Genomic DNA, 6,000 nt, shown 5'->3' on the forward strand with positions numbered 1-6,000 from the left:
TCAGAATTAATTAATACTGCTAATAATAAAAATGATTGATATTAATAAGAATAATGTTATTTATTTAATAAATACATAAATAATATAGGATCATATAGGCCTGTTTCTAACTTGAGGATTTGTGTTGCAGTGTTTTCTGATCATACACCTGTTTTATTATTTGACATTACGCTGCCCTGTTACACCTTTAAGCCTCGTGCTCCTGCTCGGTGTGTCCGTATTATTAACTCTTCTACTGCTGCTCAGTTTATGGATTTTTCCATCAAAACACAGTCACTCCTGAGAATATGTGATTCATATTTGGTTTCAGATCTGTTTACTTTAATCTGTCAGATTCTTCATCCGCAGTTATTTTAATAGCTGTATATTTTAACATTTTTTTTTTTGTAATCAAATGTATTATTATTGAAAGCAGGTGTTAAAACAGTTCAATAAAAATCAAACCCACCAAACACAGATTTTTCTTGTGTTGTCATCATTCTCACTGTTCACATGGCACAAAACCTTTAGTGGGCAGCTTGTGCTCAGTCACTGTTTTAAGCAAAAATTTATGCATTCAAATATGTATCTGAGCTCAAAGAACAAATTTACATCTTTCAACTGTGCAAATTTGGATGAAATCCACTTAATATGAACTTTGAAGGTTTTATATTTAAATAGCTGTTTGGACAGAGAGAGGAATGTGGATTCTGACTCCTGTGACCTGGTGCAGAAATCTCTTACTGACAGTTGGAATCACTAAAGTCAGTAAAACCTGTTTAGCTGTACACACTTCAACTCACTTATGAAGTTCAGCTTCTACTCATTTGTTGCTTTATTGATGTTGCATAAACACTGCATGCTGTTACTTGTTCCAGGCTTGATTACTGCAAAGCATTTGTACAAGTACAAGAAAATGTGACCCCTGGTTGTAGCCTCTCTTCAGTAAAAGTCTGATGAGAAGATATGTGATCAGTGTTGTTACCTGCAGGGTGACTCCTGTTTTTCCTCACTGTGTCACAACTGAAAACTACAGCAGTTTGTTTTGTTCACACAGTTACATGTTAGTGTAAGAGCCAGGAAACATTCATCATCCCATTTTCATCATTTATCTTAAAGACTTGTTTAAGGCTTTACAGCGTTTTCAAACTGACAGCTTCCATCTGATGACTGAAGCTGCTCTGACTGAACTGTTATGAAGATGTGCTGCCACCTGCTGGATGAGTCAGGTAACAGCTCCACAGGTAACAAGTCACATTATTTAGCTCACATAACATCAGGTGAGTGATTACAGGAGACTAGTTTCAGATCCAGATGTGAAGGAAAAACTTCACACAGACAGATTTGTCTGTTACAAAGTTAATGAAATTTGTTTTCCTGCCTCAGGATTTAATTTTCATGTGTTCAGATACAACTAACATTGACTTTGAAACACAGAAACTAAAGAAAACGGTGCAGTTTTAGGTCTTAACATCTTTCAACATCTTTGGATCGTTTTCACTGAGGCATATTTCATAACTGAACAATTTAAAGACTGGGTGATAAATGTTTCACTGTTCACCCACCATCTTTACTGAGAAAAAACACAGTCAGAGCTGTTTGGGATCCTTCATTCTCTAATGTTGAACATTTGAGATTTCTAATAACAAGTCCTCATACTCAATTATGCAGTTTACCAAGTTCTGTATGTGGAAAGATTCCCAGGAACAAAGTGCCACAGAGCAATAAAAAGTCCAGGTGCAACGTCTCATCAAACACATAATGGTCATAAAGAGTTGTAAAATACTGTAAGTCCAAACCACATGGACACGTGGTTTATAGTCTTGTGTCTCTTTCAGTGTGGCAGTGTCCCGTCCTCTAAGCCATGTTTAATGTGTAAATAAGAAAAGTTATCTATGATGCACTGATCAGACAACGTGACCCATTCTGATATGAACACACACCGGGTGGAGATGATGAGGATGGAGGAAACAAACCTCTATATATTATATTGAAGACCACTGGTGCACTGTTAGCGATTGCTACTGTTATAGGTAATGTTGTTTCTGTGATCTACAAAGGGCTCATAGAGCAGAATTCATCTCAACCTCCTTCTGAAAAAGCTGATTAAACACAGCAGGTGTTAAAGGTCTCACATCTCTTCTCCTCTGAATCTGCAGCTATCGTGCCAGTGGCTGTTTAGTTCAACATGTGAAATCGACTGTAAAGTGCAGTGGATTTTAAAAACTCATTCAGTGACCTACCTGATCAACCACAGTACAAACAGAAAATAAAATTAGTTCAGTTACAACTGAGACACAAACAAGCCAAACACAGAGAAAGCACAGCAATGAAAGTGTGAACATTAAAAAGCAACAAAACAAATGAGCTGTTTTGACAAATTATTGTTTAAATACACCTGCAGTATAATCTCCAGTTTTCTGCTAAATACACAAATCATTTTCCATTTTATTGAGTCATGTTTCAAATGTAAGTGTCGGTTCAAGTGTAGCATTAAAACCTAATCAATCTGTAATTAAAGGCTCGGTCTGGTGCTATTTTACATTTATTATTTCCAAAAACAGCTGATAATTGTCATTTTTTTTTACTGTCTGTTTCAATACAACAGTTGAGTTCTCTGGTTTCCTGTAGGAACAAAAACCAGACCATGCAGATGATGTCTCACTCTGTCAGCAACAAAACCACAACAAGTACAACAAGTGTCCATCTGACTGATGTGTGTGTTCTCCCTCATGTGACAGCAAACTGACCTCTGATTCATTCAGCTCAGAAGCGATGCTCAGTAACGATGGCGTCAATGTCCAGGGTGTGTACTGCTGTTGCCATGGAGATGGCTGGGTCACTTCCTAATCATACATTTTAACAGTATTAATGAGGCAAAAATCAGAATTCATCTACTGAAATTAAAAACACCACATACCTGCAAAGTGGTAGTAACAGATATCTTGAGATTATTGATCGATTGATGAAGGTCAGTGAATGATTTAGTGGGTTACCTGTGGGTCTGTGTTGACATAAAGACACCATGAGGACAGTGGAGATGAAGTATGGACAGAACACCACCAAGTGGAGGAGCAGAAAAAAGGAGGAGCCAGGAGCTGTAGTTGTTGTTTTACCTGTAGAGAGAATCCACCTGTTCAGGGGAACAGGTGGATGAAATAAGTGTTGAAATCAAAGTGAAGCTCCTGACCTGTGACGTAGATCCAGCTGGGTGGAGACTCTGCAGGATCACTGCTCCACCTCAACACAGAGACAAACTACAGCATTTCATCCATTTCCACACAGCTTCATCAACACTAACTCCACAGTCTGATCTTACCAGTGACAGTGATGGTGATGCTGTTACTGGTTGATCCAATAAACTCCACTGTCCCATAGAACGATGAACCAGATGATACAGGAAGAACCAGCTCGTCTTCCCCAGTCAGCTCCACACTCAGCTCTGGTGTCTCTGCTTGTGTTCCTTCTCAGTGTCCATCCAGCAGAGCTGTCGTTCTTCTTACAGCTCAAAGACAAAGAATCGTCTTCAAAAAGCTGAGAGAAGCTAGAATCCACAAGCAGATGAGCTGTGGAAAATTCAGGAAAACTACATGATCCTGACATGCAGCAGAGCACTGTGGTCACTGTGGTCAGACCTGAAGGGAAACAAGAGCCAGGTTTGAAGTTTCACATGCAACCAGAGAAGAAACCTGAACCTCAGAGAGACTCTGGGTGCTGCACACATCATATTTTAAATAAGATACAGAATAACAAATAACTTACAGACTGGTGTCTTAAGATTTTTAAGATAAGGAAGAATTAACAAACTCACATCTTACACTGGATCTGAAATTATAAGACATACAGTTTACTGAGGTAATGTGATACTTACAGAGCAGCCACTGAGCAGGTGTTTGCTTCATTCTGCCCAGATGTGTCCGTTACCAAATGTAGAAGAGAAAGAGAAAACAGGGCAGATGTTTTTTATAGAGGTGAAATGATGGGGAAATGAAACTTAAAAATAGAAACACTAATATTGAGATTCAGGGCTTTAAAAAAGGAAGATGAAGTAATGTAAAGATTTAGGTTAAACATAAGTGACTGTGTTTATTTTTATTGAGTTTTGATAAATGGAAAATTAAAGATAATAAATAAAGGGAAGATACAGTGTTGTAAACGGAGCTCACATGTGGAAATTAAAGTTAACGTCAATAATTCTTGGTCAATTTATGCCCACAAGGCAAAAAAACAGCTGGGTGGGGCGTCTCTATGCAGGCGTATATGTATGAGACCACCCCAGCGGTTAGACGGGAAGATGCTGAGCACTTTAAAGACAAAACCTGCTGGTTTTTCAAACATGGCTGTTCTCCAGCTGCTGCTCTTTGCTCGGTGAAGCAGAGACACCAAAAACAAAGAAAAGTTGATTTTATCCACTTAATGTGTTTTGCAATGAGTTTGCTGAAAGAAATGAGGATGAAGGTGCTGGGATTCAGCACCAGTAGGTGATGGAGGACGGGCTCCACCCAGAGTTCCTCCAACTTTTGTTGTGTGAGTTAGCTAACATAAGCTAGCGGTAACATAGGCTAATGTTAGCTAAAAATGCCTTTTTATTTTTATTTTGATTTTAATGTTTATTATTTAAAAGTTCTAGCGCTACAACACCTGAAATATGTTAAAAAGACAAACTGAATAAATAGATCCTCAGCCATCCAGGTAGTGCTATGAGGCTAATGCTAACTCTATTCAGTGATAGTTGAACCTTATTGAAAATCATGAATCAAATATTAGCCTGCATTTTAAAATCATCAGACAGATGTCAGAGAAGAGATAGAATGTCTACAACAAGGTGAAATAGGAACTAGGAAGATGTTTTATCATAATTTCATCTGTTTTTTGCTCCACTTAGATTTATTTGTTCTTCAGAACTGAACTTAATCTAAATGTTGTAAGATCAAGACAAATCATCAGCCTGCTGTAACATGAACTCACTGTGTACAGTAAAGAGAAGTTAGCTAATATTTGAAATTAGTCTGTAACTTTTGACTTCATAGAGTCAAACTGGGTTTCAAACAAAGTTATTGACTGAGTGATTAATGTGTCGCTGTTCACCCACCATCTTTACTGAGAAAAAACACAGACAGAGCTATTTGGGATCCTTCATTGTCTAATGTTAAACGTTTGAGTCGTAATTCTTAATTATGCCGTTTACTTGAGCCTTTACCTGGACACGTTCCAAGGAACAAAGTGCCACAGAACAATAGAAAACCAGGTGTGTGGACTGTAGTCTTGTTGTGTCCCTTTCAGTGTGCAGTGTCCCGTCCTCTCCGTCACGTTGGATGTGTAAATAAATGTTATTGATGATGCACAGAGCAAGACTTTCAGAAACTAATTTTAAACTATTCTGATGCAGTTTTTTGATGTGAACCCGACTAGTTTTTAGACATTTGCTGTTCTAATTAAGTCGTTTCGTGTCGGACGTGAAACTGAAACGCGTGTTGAAACATACTTTGTTGTCTATTCCTGATGACTTTTGGGGACATGGGTCTGAAACAAAAACCCACTGCTTGTTTTTTTAAGTCTTGCTTTGTGATAAGACTGAATCTGCTGATTAAATAATGAACCTGCAGTAGCAAGTGTCTGCAGCTCTGGGAGGTTGTAAAAAGAGAAGGTGGAGCTTGAGCCAAATGCTAACGTGCTAAGTTTAGCAGGTTTACGTTCGCCATCTTAGTTCAGCTTGTTAATCTCATTCACACTAACTCTGACCCATTTACCATATAACTCTCTAACATGACTAGTGATGACCATCTTAACACATCTCTTTGCCCCTGGACCACCCCACTTAATACATCCTAGAACCACCTCATTACATCAGGCACTGGTCCAGTTTTTCAGTTCTTCTGTATTTTGGACCTGTACATATGGGAACAGAAAAAGTATTGCAGTAAACCACATGTGGAAGCCCCTCCCATCTGTTTCCCCCCAGCTTCTATGCTGGGGGCAAACTTACTATGAGCGTTCTTTCTGTGTTAGCCTGCCTGCAGG

This window comes from Channa argus, chromosome 12 (assembly GCF_033026475.1).
Source record: "Channa argus isolate prfri chromosome 12, Channa argus male v1.0, whole genome shotgun sequence".
Taxonomy (NCBI): Eukaryota; Metazoa; Chordata; class Actinopteri; order Anabantiformes; family Channidae; genus Channa; species Channa argus.